Genomic DNA, 23,588 nt, shown 5'->3' on the forward strand with positions numbered 1-23,588 from the left:
ATTATTTTCAGTAACGATTAGATATTTCCACATTTTCCTCGATACTGGAAGCCCACCAGTGGTTAATGCTAACTCGATAACCATCTGTTAATAGCACTTGATTGAAACATATTTGGTCACAGTGTTACATGGATAGAAAACATTCAAATAAACTCTTTCACATGAATGTATTAACTGGTACTGGTAGATTATTTTCCGGATCTTTCTCGATCCAAACGGAAAGAATTCCGTGCGTGTATGTGTGTGTGTGTGTAGCGGCTGCTTCGAGATCTTCCCGGGGAACCGTTTGTAGCATCACTCTCCTCCTGATGGATTCCCTTCTGGCCTAAGGTGCACAAACAGGCTCTTGGTGACACCGTTCATCCGCGCTTTCATGATAAATGAAGAGTTTCACCACAACAGCGACAACATGCTCCAATCGCTGTTCAATTAGAACTGAGTGGATTTCCGAGCGGCGCTCGCTTATATACCGATTGGTGATTTCAATAGCCTATTTTGAAAGCAAATTTAAGACTATTGAAACAAGTTTTTGGATCAGAAAGTAACAAGTATAGAACGCGTAGACATTTTATCTTTCGAATGAAGTGTTAATCATACCTTTTCGTTCAGTTGTTTAGGAGCTATTAACACTCAAAATCTCGGTCTTCGGCGTAACGCTTTCGTTTTCGAAACTTTGATTTTACACCCCGGCATAGAAATGAAAGACGTAGTCCTACGTCAAAACAAATGGATCATACAACTGGTGAGTATGAAATATATTTCGGCTTTTTAATTATTAATTATTTTATCTTGTCTTATCAGCTATGAATACATTCGACTCGTTTGCTTCCATCAATCGGTAAGTGAGAAAGATGATTTCTCCCATCACCACAGTGCGGATTTCCACTTCTATCACAGCAGCCAACAACATCCGTTTTCCTGCAGCAGTAACCTCCAACCCCTGTTGGCAATGCCGGGGGACAGCATCAACAGCAGCAACAGCAGAATTTGACCATGGTATGGTATCGCGAAGAACTTTCCCCATTAGAGGTTCCGTGCTTCGCGCACATTCAAAAATCCTCTTCAGATACGAAAACTCAACGACAAGGAGATATTTATCAACTTGCTCAGCTGAATTACCACCCCGGAGGAACCCGAATGCCGTAGTATAGTAGAATGAAAATAGGCGAGGTTAGCGAACGTAATCGCATGATATTTTAATGTTCGCATTTTTATCCGGATCATACAACTGGTGAGTAGGGAATTCATTTCTGCTTTTCCCGTACTAATCATTTTATTTTGTTTCAGCTATGAATACATCCGACTCAATCAATCGGCGAATGAGAAAGATGATTTCCCTCATCACCACATTGCATATTTCCACTTCTGTCACACCAGCCAACAGCATCAGATTTCCCGCAGCAGTATACTTTAAGTCCAGGGTGCTATTCCGGGGAACAGCAACAGCAGCAGGACCTGGCCATCGATAGTATTTCGAGCAATTTTCCCCATCGGAGATCTCGTGCTTCACGCACATTGAAGAATCCTCCTCAGCCACATATCTGTGTCATCAAGGGCAAGGAGGTATTCATCAATGTACTCAGTCGGATTTGAATCGTCAATCCAGACAACCCGGATGCACCGATTCCATTATATACCTTATTTTTATTATACATGGATCTTTATTATTATTTTTCAATAAAATGATTAAAATCGATCAATGTATTTCGTTTTCATTTTCAATAACAAACCAATACAAACATGCAGCAAGCAGTGCTGGAAGCAGCGCTGCAAGCAGGTCGACGCCTTGCACATGTTGGCGAAAAAGTGGCGTCAAGTTGTTCGATGAATGCATATGAAAGGTCGATAACTCGATTGCAAGGTGGCAGCATTTGAGGTCGATTGTTGACATTTCATCGACCCGATCTTGGCAGGCAAAACGGAATGTGGGTTCCCAGAATACAATCGATGAAACAGACATCGACCTAACGTGGATCAAAGTGCTGTGACATCTCCGTCTTCCCACTCTACACTTTTGTGCCAAATCGGTCCCAACAAACGGTGTCGACAACGGTGCCGATATCGTGTCATCTTGCAATGATTTTGTCGACCCATCCTTCGTATTCGACTTTTCAAAGAAATAGATATAAGAAGTGAAGAAAAAACAAACCGTTGATGGATATTATTTATTTCATTATAAATATATACAAATACATCATACATTACATTTGCTATTAGCAGCTAACAGTTTGAGCGCAACGAATGATCCCTGAAAATAATCAATGACCGATTTGTTCGCAGTCCATCTAGACATCAGATTTGGTCTTCATGTTGTATCAGCGTCGAGCGAATCATCTCCGATCGCGACAATAACGCCATCCTCGCCAGTTCATCCATCAGCTCCATCGACTCCAAATCGGAGGAGGTATGTATGTGACGACCAACTGTTTTGCGTTGCTATGTGAATATGTAGCAGCATAATGTAGGCAGTCCACTCTGCTAAAACCATTTGAACAAGCTGAAAAAAGAGCAAAATACATGGAGGTTGTAATGAAACAATACATTGTAACTTAATGGAAAAAACTTTTCATACCTACGAAATCTAATTCTCTATCCATTCTCTGTTTTGTTTTGAATGACAGTTCAGAGAGAAAGAGAAAAAACAATCAATGCAGTGATGCCATTTCGGTCAGTGAAAGTATCGAGTTCATTTATAGCTGCAACTATAGGAAATGGTTCCAGCGGGGGGCAAAGAGGAGCTAGATTCCAACACTTTTATAGCACATTTCGTCGCCCGACCGACGTGGTGCTTATAACCGCTTGAATATATTTGAAACTGAGTTGGCTTTTCTTGCCTACACCTAGAAAACTGCTTGCTAAAAGAAGCTATCAAATTTTTGGTAATGCAAACATAGAATGGATGTCAGATGTAATATACATCCCTACCAATGATTGGTACATTTTACTATAGAGCAATTTCACGCTGAATCAGCCGACCGCTGACCCGACCCTCTTCGATTTTTTGAATCTTGGTGCTCATGATGAAAACTACCTGAAATCACATTTTTCATTACCATTTAATCAAATGAAATTACGGCTTATTATTAAAAAGGGCGCATTCAAAATCAATGATCTTTCTTTTAAAATGTCTGAATAAAAAAATAAAAATATGATCTAAATAAAATATGATGTTTGATGAAGTTGTTGGAAAATCAATGAACTATTTAGGAAAAATAACACTTTAAACAAACTGTTGAAAAATATTACTCAGAAATTGAATTTGATATTAAAAACTTGTATATCTTAAAACACCCTAATTTCGATTGTTTTTGTATATTTTTATTGCAAAACTCGTCTAATTTAACAAAGTTTGATGTATAGTGGTGCCGTGTTGGACTCACCAAAATGGAGATATGAGTGTTTTTTAAATTTATGAAATTTCAATACTTTGTGAAATCGTAACCATTCAAGAAAAGTGACATGAAGAATAGCACTACTTGCGATTTAACATAAAAAAACAATGTATAATGTTTTATCCTAGTATTAACCGCTTTCGAGATATAACCAATTTGATATGATTAAAATCATGCTTGTGAAATATTCGTAAATGCACCTACTGCTGCCGGACACTTCGACTGAAGCCGGGTTTATACGTTGTCAGTTACAGCTGGTTACCACTCAGAATCGGTTGATTCATATAAGGTGCCAGATCATCAGCGTGGTGGTACAATTATACAGTGTAAAGATCGCATTAGACGAGCGGCTACTCTGATGAAGGGCGATCCTTACACGTCGGTTGTTGCGCTGACAAAGACGGACACTCCAAAGGAGCATTGTATATTGATATAGAAACTAGCTTTGAGTATCAAGATGGAAAACATCTATACATCTATATATCTATACATCGAATTGGAGTTTAAGAACAACGTACTCAGCAGTAAGTAAGTTCTAACCATAGCACTCCAAAATACATGATTAAATAATAAAATAAAATAAAAATAAGAAACGGCCAGCTATGCTACAAAGACGAATTAAGTAATAGGACGGGGCTTCCTAATTTCAACTTAGCTAGGGAACATGATTCTTTACCGAGGCTTCTGTATTTGAAAAAGAAATAAATTTATTTTATGATCAATTGGCTCTTCAAGCTAATCGCAAATGTTTTCAAAAAGACATCCCGAAGTTCTCGAAATGTAACTTATGTTAAACTAACATTGAACTGATGGCTTATACTGGGTTATACTAACCGGCTTGACATTTGTTTATCCATGTTATCACCTAATTTTATAATAATTCGTATTGCAAAAATTGGTAATATTTATAAAAAAATCGTCATATGTATCATTTTTTTCAGAGAGTGTGTAGTTCATTAATCGAAAATACGGAATAATTAATAAAACGAAATGGCATCACTAGTAATGGTTTTTTCTTCCCCGCTTATATGTCAGCTCTGCAAAACAACTGGATCATGCAACTGGTGAGTACGAAAACTATGTTTGCTTTCAATTTATTAATTGTGTATTTCTATTCCAGATAATATTCAGCAAAACGCACTACAGAATTTGAACGCTCCTATGGTGGAACATATACGCTTTGAGGCCAGCTGTAAACCTTTCGATTCGGCCTTCCGGGATAGCAAGTGGAGCATCATAGATAACCCTAGTTATTAACATACTGCTGACGTAAAGCAACGACGTTAAAACAACAATTTGGTTCCAGTGCATGTATTTTGATATATTCTTTTCTTTGTAACAAAATGACTGAAATGATTCCAATGTATATTCTTTCTGATGTTCATTCCTTTTCAATAACAAACCAACACAAACAGGGGGCGAGCAGTGCTGGAAGCAGCGCTGCAAGCAGGTTGACGCCTTGCATATGTTGGCAAGAAAGTGGCTTCAAGTTGTTCGATGAATGCATAGAAAAGGTCGATAAATCGATTGCAAGCTGGCAGCATTTGAGGTCGATTGTTGACACTTCATCGTCCCAATCTTGGCAGAAAAAACGGGAGATGGGTACCCACAATCCAATCGACGAAAAAAACATCGACCTAACAACGACCGTAACGCTGTTACCCATTCACGATGACGACGATTAGGTATCGACATCTAGATACGGCATTAGTTTGTATGAGGCAAACTATTCTCTATCATATTAGTCGGCCCGAATCAGTTTATATTTGCTAAAATTTGTATGAAATTTTTTTCTTGGCATAATTTTTTCTACTTAAAGTACGTTGTCATGACCCTAATTTGAATTATTTTCTATAGACGTTCAGATATTCTCAAAAAAAACTTGTCATTATAATATAAAATTATCTCAAAACATATTTTTTATGACGTTTTTTCACCACTTGCAGGCAATGATGATTTTCACTTACATAGAGTACTAATTTGATTAAGGAAAAATCATGTTCATTCATAATTTTCATTTTAAAAGTGTATTCATTCCTTCTGCAAATCCATACTGTCATGCCTATTCCCCAATATCGTCAACGCGGATATTTGTTAGTCGAAAATACTGAATAATTAAACAAACCAAATGGCATCACTGGTGGTTCTTTTTTCCACTCCGCTAAACTGTCATCTCAAACAAAAACAAATGGATCATACAACTGGTGAGAATGAAATATATTTCGGCTTTTTAATTATTTATCTTGTCTTATCAGCTATGAATACATTCGACTCGTTTGCTTCCATCAATCGGTAAGTGAGAAAGATGATTTCTCCCATCACCACAGTGCGGATTTCCACTTCTATCACAGCAGCCAACAACATCCGTTTTCCTGCAGCAGTAACCTCCAACCCCTGTTGGCAATGCCGGGGGACAGCATCAACAGCAGCAGCAGCAGAATTTGACCATGGTATGGTATTGCGAAGAACTTTCCCCATTAGAGGTTCCGTGCTTCGTGCACATTAAAAAATCCTCTTCAGACACGAAAACTCAACGACAAGGAGGTATTTATCAACTTGCTCAGCTGAATTACCACCCCGGAGGAACCCGAATGCACTGATTCCGTAGTATAGTAGAATGAAAATAGGCGAGGTTAGCGAACGTAATCGCATGATATTTTAATGTTCGCATTTTTATCCGGATCATACAACTGGTGAGTAGGGAATTCATTTCTGCTTTTCACTTACTAATCATTTTATTTTGTTTCAGCTATGAATACATCCGACTCAATCAATCGGCGAGTGAGAAAGATGATTTCCCTCATCACCACATTGCTTATTTCCTCTTCTGTCACACCAGCCAACAGCATCAGCTTTCCCGCAGCAGTATCCTTTAAGTCCAGGGTGCTATTCCGGGGAACAGCATAAACAGCAACAGCAGCAGGACCTGGCCATCGATAGTATTTCGAGCAATTTTCCTCATCGGAGATCCCGTGCTTCACGCACATTGAAGAATCCTCCTCAGCCACATATCTGTGTCATCAAGGGCAAGGAGGTATTCATCAATGTACTCAGTCGGATTTGAATCGTCAATCCAGACAACCCGGATGCACCGATTCCATTATATACCTTATTTTTATTATACATGGTTTTTTTTTATTTTTTTTTCCAATAAAATGATTAAAATCGATCAATGTATTTCCTTTTCATTTTCAATAACAAACCAATACAAACAAGCAGCAAGCAGTGCTGGAAGCAGCGCTGCAAGCAGGTCGACGCCTTGCACATGTTGGCGAAAAAGTGGCGTCAAGTTGTTCGATGAATGCATATGAAAGGTCGATAACTCGATTGCAAGGTGGCAGCATTTGAGGTCGATTGTTGACATTTCATCGACCCGATCTTGGCAGGCAAAACGGAATGTGAGTAACTACAATGATAGCTGCTCGTTTCAAAACATGTATGCCTCGCTCTTCGTCGACGGGAATGACGTCATCTCTCTTCCCTCCGTTTGGAATTTAATTTTTATAGCGATCTCTTGTTTGCACTCTCCTATTTTTACGAAGCATCGTTGAGAAATGAAGAGTAACTAACTCCTGTCTAGGGTTGCCTCTAAATGCTATTTCCAGAGAATGTTATTCATGCAAAGAAAAAAAGGAACGAATGAGGTAGCAAAACCAATAGGGAAGGTGAGGGTAAAACAGACATGTTAAGATGAACTTCAACAATATCTTTGGAAATTCATGTTTCCCAAAACATTGATGCAGTTTCTTGCAATTTAATATACTGTTTCTCTACCTAATTGGCCAAATATGTTATAAAAAAGTGCTTTTCGATGTTTTCACTGAAATTAAAACAGACCGAAAAGTACAACATTTTTTTCGATGCGGGTAACATGGACATATCGTGGGGGTAATATGAACAGGTTTGTAATATATGGAGCGTAGAGGTATATCGATCGTGTGAGGAATAATTTTATTCAACCAAGGTCTGAACTCATCAATAATGTCCGTTAAATGATGAAAAAATCGAATTAATCCACCTAGAAGTGATATCGTGCTTTTCAGCACTATAAAAGAACCGACCCTCAACTATTTTGCTCTTGGTTGCAGTCGGCTTCTAAACAGTGCACATTTGGCGACTTGATTTCCATTTATTGACGCAGGACATTCCTTAGGAACAGATTAAACAGACTTTTCACAGTCCATCTCACTCCCACTGGCAACTGTCCGTTTTACCCCACCAGTACAATTATTTCAATAATTTAAATTTTCCACTCACAAATGAATTTACTTTTTCCGTAAATACCTAATATCACTTCTCTGATAACTCACAAACCGAAATATAACCATCAGCGAATTTTGATATTAAACCAAAAACGGAATCATGTATGATTTTCGGTTTTTGTTTCCCTTTTCCACTTTTGATCTATATTCATTGCCATAGGGTGGCTTAAATATTATAGAATAACATGTAGAAGGTGTTCTCATTAACAGAAATCAGAAATTCAAAATGTAACTATACGAATCAACCATCTGTCCACATTACCCCCTCTGTCCGTATTACCCAAAAAATGTTAAGGATCTGAGAAGCAATATTTTAATCGAATGCATTGTATTCTTGTTTTACTTTTATTCCATGAAGTCGTTTTCTATCACAACAGATAGGAAAACTGTGTGTATGATCAAAACTCAGTGTATGATCTTTTAATTTTACGTGATACAATGACATTCGATTTCGGATAGGTCCGAAGGAAACGATCGAACTGTCCCCCTTCCATATTATCTAGCTTCTATTATTTTCAATTAGCGGATATCTTGCGGCAGCAGCGGTTTTGGGCAATTGCCAAACCACTCGGATGCCGGAGCTTGGAACTAGGATGCAATAAGTTTGCCGTCACCAGTCCAGCTGCTGTCGGCCTGGTTGAATTTACTCCAACGGCCGGCCGACTCGGGCCATTATCAGCCATTGCTCTGTTGCACTTGTGGCCATAATGTTGCGGTAAGTGACAGTGCGAAACCAAATTAACCCCGTTGCATACACCACCGCAATGCTGCGGTCGTGTTAACAATCGCTTCGTACACTAATGGATGGTTCGTTCCGGTTCCTGTTAATTTCAACGGGAGGCCAATATTAGACTTGCTAGTTTTACTTCGAATCAGTACTTATAGCGTGTGTTTGTCTGATTTGGGTGTGATTTATTTACAGTTACTAGTAGATCTGTGAACAATTGAAGCTTATTGCATCATTTGACTAGATTTCTTTTCGTTTCTAATATCAATGATGGCAATAAAATTGCAGTTAGTTGAGTCTGTGTTACGAAAAGATAGGAAAGTGCAATATTGTGAAACTCATTAAATACAAATATTTCCTATTGTCAATTCATATATTTTTTCGATGTTTTTATAGCCTAAAAACAATGTTCATTTTGTTGCATACTGGAATAATCTTTACATATATCAAACTTATATCTTTACAAAATAAACATTTTTCATGAAATAATAATACTTTGACTCAACTTATTCTCCTGTCACGATGAATCGTTCATCCATATTCCTCTCGTTCCAGAAATTCTCATTATTTTCACTTTCAATTCTAGAACACGAATCTTTCCACAGCAGCTTCGGTTTCGTAACCGTGAAACCAGAATTGAGAACCTACACCCCATCCACCCACCGTGGTGACCTTAAATAATTAGCTTCGCAACAACGAACACGTCAGGGGTAACGTTTAAGTTGTGGTTATCAACAGCAATAATTGCGAATTCGAACAAAAATGAAATGCCAAAAGAAGCCATATACCTCCCGAAAACAGCGCCTCCCCAATGTCACACTCAATTATTCCAATCGGCCACAACAGTGCCACGCATCAAAATTTCATATTTTGTACCCATTTTTATTGTTTCCCTGAAATATTGAGCTTCGGTGTGGCAATGAAAACAGTCAGCTATAATAGCCCTCGATGGAGGTTATTTGGAAGGTCCCTTTTTCTGCCAATGCCGTTAGCCACCCACCAATCATTGAGTTCCTTTGGGAAATCATAACGGGCAAAACGTTTTGCTTAATTTACCATACGCTTTTTTTTGGGTAACAGAACTGTTAGTGTGATGCACAATGTTTTAAATTTTTAATTGAGTGTTTTCAACATTAAATTTTCATCTTTGTGAGTATCGAGAAAGTATTTGAAATGCATTGTAGGAAAAACAATTGTAAGATAACTAAATTGACTATCGGTGGTCACAGAATATATGAGAGTGCTACAATTTCCTATACGATGCCTGTACAAAATACACGGGCCCTGCAGTATAATCACAAATGTGTGTTTATAATCGCTAATCAATGAAATGCAGCAAAAAAAAAGATCATGTTTTGGAGCTTTATTAGTCTAGTTATTCACGGTTGAACGGATGAATGATCGATACAATCTTACAACCAATGGATTTAATACGAGTTGGCTGACAGTAATATTTTCATATTTTTTCAATGTTTTTATGATTATACGACGAACTAGATTATACAGTAGGGTGACAGTGAAAATGGTCATCCCTAATTTCAAAAAGTTACCCCATAAAAAAATTTCAACAACCTCGAAAAAACACCCTATGCCAAATATTAGCTCAATCGGACTTAAGGGACAGTGGGGCAAAGCGGTCAAAGTTTGAGGTTTTTTTGAAAATCGAAAAATCACCTAAGGGAAATCGTAATCGTAGGGTAAAGGAAATCGGGGTCTAGTGACATCTCGAATTTTTTTTTGTCAAAAGTCGACACTCTGGGTTTTTTCCGGAACATGAAACGAAACGTATGGTTTTAAGTGCCAATAAAAATAGTTATCTCGATTTTTCATTCGGAACTTGCTGCGAAATGTTGATTTGCACTATCATATTTATTTCTTTATTTATTTCGTCAAACTATAGTAGACAACAATTACATACATTGCATTACAATTACAATATACTTAATGAATAATTAATAGCTATATTTACGAAAATCAATTATTAGAGGTATCATGTATTAGTTAATACTAGTGACACATCATTTACGAATAGGATAAAAAGTAAAGGGCCTAAGTGAGAACCTTGTGGAACTCCGGATGTGACATACACTGGACTAGAGATTTTTCCTCTAAAGCGAACAAACTGTGTTCTATTGGTGAGGTAAGATTCTACCCACTTCAATAGAGTTCCAGTTACTCCCATACGTTGGAGCTTGAAAATAAGCATTGGAATATCAACTCTGTCGAAAGCCTTGCTGAAGTCTGTATAAAGAGTCTCGACAACGTTGCCCTTATCCATTACCGCAAGGGAATAGGATACAAATTCTAACAGATTTGTGGCAGTGGATCTTCCTTTATAAAAACCATGTTGATTCGGTGAAATATAATGTTTTAACTGATTAAACATTTTAGTATTGACAATGGATTCAAATAATTTGGGAATACAAGATAATATGGCGATGCCACGTTAGTTATTTATGTCAGAACGGTTACAAGATTTGAATATGGGTAGTAGGAATGATTTTTTTCCAGACAGAAGGAAATATTGCGAATTTTAGCGATAAACTGAAAAGCAAGGACAAAGGATGAACGAAAGCCGATGCCAACTTTTTCAACAACATTGGAGGGATACCATCCGGCCCGGGTCCTTTAGATGAATCTAGATCCTCCAGCGCGACAAGAAGTTCGTTAGCGGTAATATTATCAATTGAGACCGAGTTTGCCATTCGGGTAAAAACGAAAAATAATCATAATCTCGAACCACGTTATTTGTTGTGTAGTTAACTTGGAAAAAACGGGCGAATTGATTACTAATATCACTATCATTTGATCCAACGTATTCTCCAAATTTCATACTTGATGGGCAATTATTAGATTTCATCTTATCGCTGGCAAAATTGAAAAATTTCTTAGGATCGGATTTAATATTATTTTCTATCCTTGTAATATAGCTTTCATATTGTAGTGATATTTTCGTATCAAGGTTTTTACCAATATCTTTGTATATTGTTAAATTATCCAAAGTTTGGTTTGCCTTGTATCTTTTATGAGCTTTTTGTTTTTTGTTTTTGAGATTTTTAATATCACGGGTGAACCATACTGGTGTTTTTGAATTTGTATTAAGTTTTTTCTTTCTTGTTGGAACATGTTCGCTTATGATTTTATGCAGATTATCATCAAAAATTTCAACAGCTTTGTCTATGTTCCTTTCATATTTAAGTAGAAATGACCAATTTATATCATTAAGCTAACAATTAATTTGCTCGTAGTCTGCTATTTTGAAATCAAAATTTATCTCAAATATACCCTATGAAAAATATTAGCTAATTCGAACTTCATTTATTAGTGTCACAGACGTTAAAATTTGAGGTTTTTTTTTTTTTGAAAAACGAAAGATCACCGAAAATCGGGGTTTTTGAAAAAAATTGTTGATACCAAATGTCTTAAAATTGCATTACTCGTCGAGATTTAATGTTATCTCGAGAAAAAAAAAACTTAAAAAAATATTTTTTTCGACACGTTCGTTTTTCCGTCGATTTTTGACAACAAAAAAAATGTTTTGAGATAACTGTGAATCTCGACGTGTCATGCAATTCTAAGACATTTGGCATAAAAATAAATTTTGAAAACTTCGATTTCCGATGATTTTCTGGTTTTCAAAAAACTCAAATTTTTACGACTGCAACACTAAGTTCAATGAAGTTCGAATGAGGTAATATTTTGAATATGGTATATTATCATGCAAATCAAAATTCCCAACAAGTTCCGAATGAAAAATCGAGATATCTATTTATATTGGCCCTACGTTTTGTTTCGTGTTCCGGAAAAAAACTAAGTCCCAGAGTTTCAATTTTTGACAAAAAAAAAAAAAAATTCGAGATGACACTCGAGCAATTTTAAGACATTTGGCATCAACATTTTTTTTTTCGAAAACCCCGATTTCCTTCCGATTTTCCAAGGGGGACCTTGGGTGATTTTTCGATTTTCAAAAAAACTCAGACTTTGACAAACTTTGATTTGGCAGAGGATGTTTTTTCGAGGTGGTGAACATTTTTATAGGATTACTTTTTGAAATTTAAGAGTCAATTTTTTCCCATGCATTCATTGGCACCTTATTATACAGCCGTTTCATGTCAAATCGATAAAGTGGTTCTCAGAGTTTTATGACGAGCCGTAGTTTTGTTCCTTGTCGCAAAATATTAGACCCGTATTTTGAATGGAAAAAAGGAGAAAAAATTGAATTTTTGGACCATCGAACCATTGAAAAATCATAACTTCAAAACGAAAAAAACACCTCTCTGATTTTTGGATGTTATGTAAAAACCTCAGCTTTCAAGACAAAATACAGAAAAAGTATAGCGCCCTTGGTCCCGAGACCATGAAAACCCTAAAAACAAATACACTCAATAATCATGAAAACAAAATCCATTTTTTTTGCAAGATTAATTCTTGCCTTGCCTTCAATTTGGTATGTTGATCATCTAAATCGGTGTAGTAGTTCGAGAGTTATAAATTTAAAAAAAGTCATTTTTGGAGAAAAGAGAAAAAAGGTCACCCTAATGAAAAAACAAAAAAATACGGGTCTAATGTTTTGCGATAAAGAACAAAACTACAACTTTTCTCGAAAGTCTGAGAACCACTATATCGGTTTGATATAGCCATTCCGTCTACGATTTCGTTTCACTGTATATAAACGATTCATGTAATTTAATCGAATATAACAAAATTTTATGTTTTTTTATACATAAGAATTAAATTTTTAATTGAAAAGTTAGAAAACATCTTCCTCAAATGAAGAAAAAAAAAATTCGGAATCTCTCAGGTGTTGATAAACGATTATATTTGATGAAAAAAAATGGTTTGCCTTAAACTGGCTCTACTAAAAAACGCTGCATAGGACAATTCTATTGATTCCATTTGAAAGAAAAGAAAATTTTGTAAAGGATATAGTTGTGAAACTTCTTAATTAGTGGATGCTATTTAACATTTTGGAAAGCTTTAAAGATAGTGGTTTGAAAGGTGTTATTATTTATTTTAAACCCCCTATTTCATGATGAACTTGATTGTTTCTATCAACGTTTCTAACAGCGTTGAATGAACGTGGGATTAGAATTTGATCGTTCAAGCATGTCTTCAGGTACTTGATGGCGAAGAAAATTTTGAAGAAATTTGAGCTCTTCTGGCACTAGTCGTGCTGTATATGTAATGTGTATTTAGGATGATTTTATGGCACTTACGTATTAGCGTCATCGGAGCCAAAGTTCAATAGATAGCAATTTTGTTGTTCGCACGGACACTCAGTTATCTTTTGTATTGTTGTTGCCTTGTTGTTTGCACTGTTTCGTTAATTTTTAGAGCTACTAAAATGCGTATTTAGGATTTCCGATGCTTACGTATGTAACTGTACGTATTCTGCAACATTTTCAACGTTTCGACACAAGAAATTTTGGTTGGAACACAAAGTTTCACACAATATTCTTGACCAATAGAATTATCCATATCGAAAACCCCCGAGCCACAAAAAAGTTAACTTGTTCTCAATGACGCTGTAAACAAACTAAATGACAGATCGCGCTCATAATTGACGATAAGATCACTGAAGGTAGTACCAACATAAAATAATAAATAAAATAAAAAAATGTTCAGCGAGAAGATTTGAAAATACACATTCCCGGTATATATTTGATAGAATGTGAAGAATCTTCCAAATACACTCGACAAAAAAACTAAAGGAACAGAGTGCGAGTCGGAAATTTTAAGTGATTTTAGACATGCTGTAACTTCATGAAAAATCAACGCATATCGATGGGATGCACATCATTTTGAAGCTACAACTTTCGGGTATTATAATATTTTACGTACATACGCGGATTTTCCAATTAACGCGGTTTTTTTAGGCGGATTTTCCAATTAACGTGGTTTTTTTACGCGGATTTTCGAATTAACGCGTTTTTTATGCGGATTTTCCAATTAACGCGGTTTTTTTACGCTGTTTTTCTTCGAGGTACGTATCCCCCGCGTGAAACAGAATCTGGGTGCACATATTTTTATCTTGGTGTGTGTAGGTGTAGTGGGCAACAATACCGGGAAGAAATGATAAAACGATTTTTCTATGTTTTTTTTCAAGAATATTCTGGACTAACACAGTTTTTTGCTAACCAACTCAACAGCAAATCCGATTAACCTTATCAACCAGTTTTGATTTGGTTTCAAGAACGTTCCTGTAGGGTCTTTCCACACAGAGATATTTCAGTTTTACTGAAAAAAATCCCCTTCCTTTTGATGATGAATAATTCAATAAACAACCATCGCACCGCAAATCGTAAGGCAGTTTTGAAAACTCTAAAAAATTCTGCATAAGCATTTGTTAATTTGACGAACAAAAAATATTTAATTTTTTTGCAAAAATTGATTTCAAAAAAGTGCCAAAAACAGGATTTTTATAGTGCTTTACAGAATCCTCTATAGTGCTGCAAATATCGCAGTAAGTTTTACTGTTTGCAGGCAACTTTTTAGCCTGGTGTATTCCCTAACATCCGTGAACGTTTTATATTGATACGTTCAGCCGTTTTTAGCCGATTTTTTAAAGTTTGGAGTAAATTAAAGGAGCATATAATCGCAAATTGTACCAGAAGTATAGAATCATGCGCGACTCTCCGAATGAACGATTCGTAACTTCTTTTTATGTCTTTATGAGTTTTTCGGTGAAGAGTGCGTGTATGTGTGGAAATGCGTATGAATATGTGTGAGAATCATCACTCCTTACAATATTTGTACCTACAAACGCATGAAAACGAAAGTCATGAACCATTCGTTCTGGGAGTCGCGTATGATTTTATACTCCTGGTACGATTTGCGATTAAATGCTCCTCTAATTTACTCCAAACTTTGAAAAATCGGCTACAAAAAACGTCTAAACGTATCAATATGAAACGTTCACCAGGCTAAAAATTTCCCTGCAAACTTTAGAATTTACTGCGATATTTGCAGAATCACAGTGGATTTTGTAAAGCACTATAAAAATCCTGTTTTTGGCACTTTTTTGAGATCGATGCAATAGAAATTTAAATATTTTTTTTCGTCAAATTAACTCCGCGTGAAAAAGAACGCGCTAATTGTAAAATCCACGTAAAAAAACGCGTTAGTTGGAAAATCCGCTCAAAAAAAACTTAAAAACCGCGTAAAAAACCTTGGTGTACTAATATTCTAATACCTGAAAGTTGTAGCTTTGAAATGATGTGCATCCCATCGATATGCGTGGATTTTTCACGAAGTTACAGTATGTCAAAAATCACTTGAAATTTCCGACTTCGCACTCTGTTCCTCTAATTTTTTTTTTGTCGAGTGTATGTTGAACTCTTGGATTATATCATGACATACGGTCAAAACTTATTTGCTTAGATGCGTAAAATTCGGTGAATGAATAACGTTTTGATTCTTCAATCTTTAAAGCGTTTTAGAGTAGAGATGAAACGGATATCTGGTAGCCGTAATTATTTCTTATTAACATAAGAAAACTTATAACACAATATCATATAAACATCATTCACAAGTGATTAAAAATAAGGTGTGATTACTGACATGTCAACATGTTATTGAAATTGAATTATTTTCAACTCATATCATCAAATTATTTTTGTCTGTCTGATCACGTTTCGAGAACACCTAATTGGTCTGACCTGAACCTCTGGTCTAAAAAGGTTGCAATCAGATAATTTTGATCTTCTTCTCAGTAGTTAAAATGAACTCTCCAGCGTTTAACACGATGAGTGGCACGGTTTTATAACAACTGTGTGGAAATTTTTAAACTTTTTAGGACCATCGTTTCTTACCGTAGTGGAAGATATTTTTGTTCAAAAGGAAATGCTTATAAGCTTATATGCTTATATTAGTTACCTTTATTATCGTATGTTATATTATCAGTCACAGGTGACTGACGTAGCAATCAACGTGTTAAAGATGTTCTCATACGAAGTAAGTTCGGTGTTCTTTGTGCAGTCTCGTCCTTATTCAAATACTTTTTTGATGCTGGAAAATGTGAAATTACCTCGAAAATATGAAAGCCCAAATGCACTTCTCCACCAAGCCTAACAGTTGTTGAGTCTTCAAATTAGTGAATTTGTTGCCGATCATAAAAATTTCGATTTGTAGTCAAGTAAGTGTACCCCCTTCCAGACTACATCCCTAAGGACAGTTCTAAGTTTGTTCTCAATCTCAATGAAAATAATTGATTGCTGATTGCATGTACTTCTTACTATTACTCGGCCAGTATTCGAATTATCTCAATGCACTTACAAAAATATTTTTATAAAAATATAAAACCATTATCAAACTATTTTTTTTCTAAATTCCTTGAAGAAAATATGATACAGTATTAAATAGGTTTTTTTTTCAATTAGTAATAATCACACCTCGGTGAAACCTCATTGGTTAGGATATCGCCACTGCGCAAATCTAAATTGGATACTTATTCTGAACGAAAAATCGAATATTTGTTCAAAATGTTTATTTGAAAACATGTTTATTTCTTTCTTACACTTAACACATTTTTTGCACCATGTCACATACCTTTTCTCTCAATTTTGTGTTTGCTAATAAAAAGCCGAAATTCCGGCCGCCGGATATTCAGTATGCGGTATCCGGCCAAACCACTATCCGTTTCATCACTACTTTAGCACTTGGCAGTGTATAACCACATGACTATTCTAGATTAAAAGCCCCCCGATCTGATCATCCTTTTTGGAACATGCCCACACACTGATGATTGAATCTGAGTGTGCATTCCGGTTTAGTTCAGCATCTAGACTTACGCCTAGATGTTGCACTGAAGCGCTGCATTTTCCAAGATGCAAAGACTGCAGATGTTGTTGTTTCTTTTTGGCGAAAGGAATAATTGTTACTTTCGAGGGAATTATGCTCAGCCCATCTGTGATAAACCATGATTGCGTAAGGTTTAAAGCCAAATAAACAAAACACTCAAGCGAGAGGCGAGTTTGAGTATAAGATATATGTCTTAGCAATATAAGACGGCAAAATAAGAGACACTTTGCAAATAAGCACGCATCAAAGTAAAAAAAAAAAAATGTTTTCGCTCTCCGTTCCATTCTCAGCAAAAACAACTCTCTTCCTTTAGTCTTAGCTCTGTCGAAGCTATCCGTTCAGTGAGGCCGGAAAAGCACTCGCCGTACTTCCTTGAGAGAATACGAGAAATTTTGAGTGCTTTATCCAGACGCTGTTATGTCATTACCTTTGTCTGGGTTCCTTCACATTGCTCCATTTCGGGTAATGAGAGGGCTGACTCATTGGCAAAGGTAGGTGCAATTGAAGGCGATATTTATCAGCGTCAAATCGCCTTCAATGAATTTTATTCTTTAGTTCGTAAAAATACCATCGCTAACTGGCAACGCAAGTGGAACGAAGATGAATTGGGCCGGTGGTTCCACTCGATTATCCCTAAGGTTAGCCTCAAACCATGGTTCAAAAGTCTGGACTTGAGTCGGGACTTTATTCGGACCTTCTCCCGACTCATGTCCAATCACTGTTCTTTAGATGCGCTGCTTTTTCGTTTCAAGCTTGCCGACAGCAATCTCTGCGTTTGTGGCCATGGTTACCACGACATCGAACACGTTGTTTGGTCGTGCGAGCTATATTTTGTCGCCAGATCGAATTTAGAAAACTCCCTTCGGGCTCGAGGAAGGCAGCCCAATGTGCCGGTGAGAGATGTGTTGGCTCGGTTAGACCTTGATTACATGTCCCAAATATATGTTTTCCTTAAAGATATCGATCTTCGAGTGTGATTGTTCTTACATCCTTTCCCCCCCATTTTCTCCTCCTTTTCGTCCTTCGCGAGCTATCGGTTCCCTAACATTAGAATAAGTTAAATTGTTAATACATATTAGATGTAAGGATAGTTTAAGAATTCAGTGTGATGTGTGAGTATGAATGTGAAAGTGAATGTGAGTGTGAGTGTGAACATGGTTACAATCTCCTTACATCCCATCCTTTTCCTAAAGAAAATGTGTCACCCTTCTAAACTCGAGTCGACCGCGAGTAATCGGTTTCCTATTTCATTAACCGTAGAATTAAGAAAACATGTTAATAGTAAAAGTATAGTTGAGAGTTTGGCTTCTTTAAACCTATGTAACTGAGCCTGTACAAATAAACGAATTATAAAAAAAAAAAAAAAAACTCTCTTCCTTATATACTTATAAGATCCAATTTCATCTTATAACGTGGTGTAATATTCTCGTGCATTGGTGATATAAACGCACCAGTGGTCATGTGGATAGCATGGTTGTGTAGAACAGCCTTACGTCAGAAACTTGTTTTGGGTGCAATTCCAAGCTGACATTCAGTCTGAGAGAATGTGGGGATTGCCTCATACATATGAACATTTTAACACTCTTATAGAAGGTCCTTTTTATGCTTTTCATACCCACTTGCTTAGGGGTGGCAGCACCATAAAAGCCAGCAGCGAAACGTCGGGGTTGTAAAAACATTGGTCATTTAAGTAACTTTGTATACTTCTTCGAAAAAGAATTAGATTACTTTTTGAAAAGGTTAGAAATTTGTTTCTTTATTTTTTACAAAAATATAACTCAAAAACTACAAAATATACAAAATTATAATCCAAGTAGTAAATGTAGAAATGTATTATTCGTAAAAAAATACCAAACAAATTATAAAGAAAAATTACACTAAAAATATATTTAAAAAATTGAAAATATTTTTTCTTAAAAATTATTTTTTTTAAACTACAAAAAAAAAATGTGAATAGCCCTTATAATTTCCAACAAAGAAGAAGAGCACTTTGACAGGGAAATAGTTTTCCAACAACAACTTATTCAAAAATTACAACTAATCCTAATTTTGTATAAAGTAAAGATAGCGGTGTAGCGTATTCAACAAAGTTTTAGATCTTTTTTTTTTCTGTATTATAGTGACTTTCAACGCTTCTGGCTGGTTCGTCACTTTTCCTTCCATTTTGGAAGAGTGTCGGGAGTGAGAATTGAACTCGTGATCTTGAGCGTGAGAAGTATGGATGTTACCTCCACGCCAGATCGGCTCCCGTTTTAGATCTCATTAAATTATGAACTTTTGACGACGACATAAACTTTCTATCTTTTATAGGTTTTGGAATACATGGAATCTTTGTATGGAGACTCCAGAAAAAATAACGTTACACTCGTAACATTTTTGTGTGTGAATTTGTAAAATTTCGCGTTTGACATGTTTCTGAATAGAAAACAAGTTTACAGCACTTTTTTTTTGTCTCTACTATAGTGACTTTCAACACATTTCGGTTGGTTCGTCACTTTTTACTTCCATTTTTGGAAGAATGTCGGAAGTGGGAATTGAGCTCATGATCTTTGCGTGGGATGTACGGATGTTACCACTACGCCAGATCACCTCCGTCGCTATAATATCTATATATATATAAATGGATTTCTGTCTGTCTGTCTGTCTGATTCTTATGGACTCGGAAACTACTGAACCGATCTACATGAAAATTTTTTGGCATGCGGATGTTCTAGGGCGCAATAATTTTTTTTAATGGTGGTTTGACACCAGTAGTGAGGAATTAGGGAGATTCCTGCCGTGAAGCACGTGACCGACTGTTGCTTATCGGTCCTCCCCCAACAGCTCTCGCAGGTGAGTGTGGACACGATTCGGCCGACAGTGGTCTGACTGACACCATGTAGTTATGAGAAAATAAAATTATCTAAAAGCTGTCAGTGTCCATGTGCTATATGAAACGTCCCATACCAGAAAAACAAAACGAAGAAAAAACGAAGCAGTGGACCAAAATAGAAAGAATAAATATGAAAAAACTAACATTTAGTTCAGCGAATATGCTTAAAGTGTAGTAGAAGATAATGAAAAATATCTATCAGAGTGTTAAAAAACTATGGATGGGTTATATCTATGATATAACTGCAAGGTTGACGTAGGACTACCGTTGGCTTAGTAATCAATTGTATTTCTTCTATTCGCAGTAATCCCACCTCAGATGTTCCTCATTGGGTACGATATCGCCGCTGCGCAGAGCTATCTTTTGTGTATATTGATTAAATTATTGATTAAAGTAGAGATTGAAAGAAACTATTTACGAATTCAATTGCAAACAAATCCCAATTTAAGTCAATTCATGCATTATGGTAGTAGTTATCGCAGCAAATAGTTATCAACTTTTTGCTTAATCATCAAACGGCATGCGTAGAAATTCAGTGAGCTGGCGACATGAAGAGATATCTTCCAATGCAGTCTTGAATAATCGAGCCAAAGCGTTGCATTTGTAGACCGTGTTAGCAAAACGAATTCCGGTGTGTAAAATGCATGGGGGATATAAGTATTGCCGACTTGAATGTGTATCAGCAAATCCGGTTTGCAAAAATGCAAGTGAGTACAAAAGTTCCCGCTGCTTGCATCTATTTTGCAATGCCGATTTCCTCAGGCTCCATGGTTTTGAATTTTGTGTTAGGGAAGCATTCCAATTTCCAGATACGCAAACGAGTACGAAAGTACCCGCCGCTTGCATCTATTTTGCAATGCCGATTTCCCCTGGCTCCATGGTTTTGAAGTCTGTGTTAGGGAAACATCCATCCATTCCAGCGATAGTACCACAATCGTTGCACAATCATAACTGAGTGGATTTCCGAGCGGCACTCGCTTATATACTGATTGGTGTGATTTCAATAGCCTGGTTTGAAAGCAATTTTAGGGCTATTGAAAAAAGTTTTTGGATCAAAAAGTAGCAAGCATATAACGCGTAGACATTTTATCTTTCGAATGAAGTGTTTATCATACCATTTCGTTCAGTTATTTAGGAGCTATTAATACTCGAAATCTCGTTCTCCAGCGTAACGCTTTCGTTTTCGAAACTTTAAACTTACACCCCAGTATAGAAATGAAAGACGTAGTCCTACGTCAAAATTTAAAAAAAGTTGTATTTGGCCGAGTTTTTCAACTATCCACAACCATTGATGAAATGTAATGATGCGATGACGGCAGACGCATGGGTAGAATTTATTTATTTATCTATAATAAATTTGATAAGATTTTTTGTATCCATCTATATATATAAAAAAATGGATTTCTGTCAGTCTGTCTGTCTGTCTGATTCTTATGAACTCGGAAACCACTGAACCGATCTTTATTCGAAACTGGAAATGGATTTTAATGTGATGAAACGCCTACCTATATCTTCTTCTATCTACACTATTTAAATTGAGTAAATTGAAAAAGTAAATCCAACATCTTAAAAGAAGTCTATAACTGCAATTTGAGATCAGCACAACATTACTGCAAAATAATCAATAGGGACGATTGCTGTACAATGTCGTGAACACAGAATGTACCTAATCCGGCTACCATTATATCGGAGAAAGTCTTTACTCTTTCTTTTCCTGAGGCAGAGATTGAATCGATTTTCAATGTGTTTACTTTCAATTTCTTTGTATCCTAAGGTGCACAATTATCGTCGTTTTGAATGTGCACACTGTAGTCATACATTACTGTCAGCACTAGTCTTGCATACGAAAGCAGCAGGAAAATGGCATGCACTGAATATATTTCGATTAAAGGATCTTGTTGCAATCAAGTTTTAATAAATTCATAGATTTGCTTCAATTTTCGAACATTTATTTAACGTTTGAGGTTCAATATCTATCATCACTTCAACTTTTCAAATTATACAGAACTTCAACCAACATGGATATGTTTCGAGTGTTGTACATTTGTGACGCGGGCAGTATCTTCCACATTAATGGGTGAAATGTGTCATAACTTCCAATGAGATACGTCAAATAGAGAGGGGTTCCCATCCGTGATATGATTTAGGACTCAGGTATCAGTGTGTATTTTGAATACGGGTCTAATGGACGCAATACAAACAGTAACAGAAATAAAAAGAAATAAATATCATAACGAACAGCTTCTCTTTCTCGGAGGAACGGTGTGGGCACAGAATTGCCCCATAAAGAAAACCTTCCGATATGAGTAATGGCACTACGTGGACCATGGAAAGGAAAACGCCGGCATTTTCCGCTGACCCTTGGAAGCGAACGGTTTCACATTTCGAACGCCGCCGAGAAGCCCATAAAACAGTTTCTGATGTGTGATTTATGCGAAAATTATTTTTAGGGCACATGTGTGATATGTGTCTGCCGCCTTCAACCTTCTCCTTCGGTGAGTCACTTCTGGACTTCTTCACCACAGCGGGAAAGCCCATTGCCACCCGTTGCGAGGAACCATTGAGGGGGAGGGAGGGGATAGATCCTGAATCGATGGGAGGGAAAGGTGATAGGCTTTTGATATCATCATTTTATTGTTTTCCTCAATCTTATTGTCCCGAATAGAATCACATTTTTCATTTTCACCTTGCTGTGCCGTGAACGTTTATCATTTTCGTTCTCATGGGAGGGCATATATTTTTGCCGGTTTTTTTTTCTGTTACTAAACTCCCCATTAATGGTCAATCGATAAATCATCCAAGGTGAAAACATCGATGCAATATAGATAAGCTGAGCTTTTACCACATTTATCGGAATGGTGACAAACTGAGTTTATATAAACTGAAGTGGGCGAAAGTGGAACAGTTGATTAAAACATCATTTTTCCTGACAATAAATCACGAGAGCGGTAAGCGGTGTTTATTCGGTTTCGATTCACCCGTTTTAGTCGAGAACTTCTTCAATTTGTTTTTTTTGTGAAGAACTTTTCTACTGCAGATCTGATTGAATTGTCGCAGCAATCCAATTTAAATTCGATCTCCCGTAAAAGTGAAATAAAACGGTCGATAAATTTGTTGAATATCAATTTCGTAAATCCGAATCGTCGTTGTTCTTCCAGCTGATGGAAAAATGATGCTGTACCACTGCACGAAGCCGAACATCTGGGTGACGGCAGGCGGCAGGGAGAGAAATGTACAGAATCAATTCGATTTACTTGAGGGTATTTTGCCACAGTGTCCTGCAGAAAGCGGTATTTGAGATGAATATATGGTAAATATTGTTTGGTGCTTATTCTTGTGAGAAATCGATGTTTTTGGGGAGCTCAACAGAGTATACTTTACTCTTGAATCATTCGACTTTTTCAATCTATTCCAATGAATTATGCACGGATAAATGTGTCTCTACCAAACATATTCAAGCGCTCTTCAGACCACATTTTCCTTCTCTGCATTTCAACTTGTATGTCCGACACATCACTCCACTACAAAAGTGTCCC

At 36.5% G+C, this 23,588-nt stretch overlaps 2 long non-coding RNA genes and 1 pseudogene across 2 annotated transcripts; 2 read left to right on the forward strand and 1 right to left on the reverse strand.

Moving 5' to 3' along the window:
- The first annotated feature begins 718 nt into the window (after positions 1 to 718).
- LOC129769276 (uncharacterized) lies at positions 719 to 1,653 on the forward strand. The gene is made up of 3 exons (XR_008741849.1): positions 719 to 742; positions 802 to 1,231; positions 1,288 to 1,653. It is a non-coding gene; the product is annotated as an uncharacterized LOC129769276 (long non-coding RNA).
- A 3,835-nt stretch (positions 1,654 to 5,488) lies between these two features.
- Positions 5,489 to 6,516, forward strand: LOC129769277 (uncharacterized). The gene is made up of 3 exons (XR_008741850.1): positions 5,489 to 5,596; positions 5,648 to 6,085; positions 6,142 to 6,516. It is a non-coding gene; the product is annotated as an uncharacterized LOC129769277 (long non-coding RNA).
- Positions 6,517 to 16,689: 10,173 nt separating this feature from the next.
- Positions 16,690 to 16,816, reverse strand: LOC129772107 (U4 spliceosomal RNA; annotated as a pseudogene).
- Between the last annotated feature and the right edge of the window lie 6,772 nt (positions 16,817 to 23,588).

This window comes from Toxorhynchites rutilus, chromosome 2 (assembly GCF_029784135.1).
Source record: "Toxorhynchites rutilus septentrionalis strain SRP chromosome 2, ASM2978413v1, whole genome shotgun sequence".
NCBI lineage: Eukaryota > Metazoa > Arthropoda > Insecta > Diptera > Culicidae > Toxorhynchites > Toxorhynchites rutilus.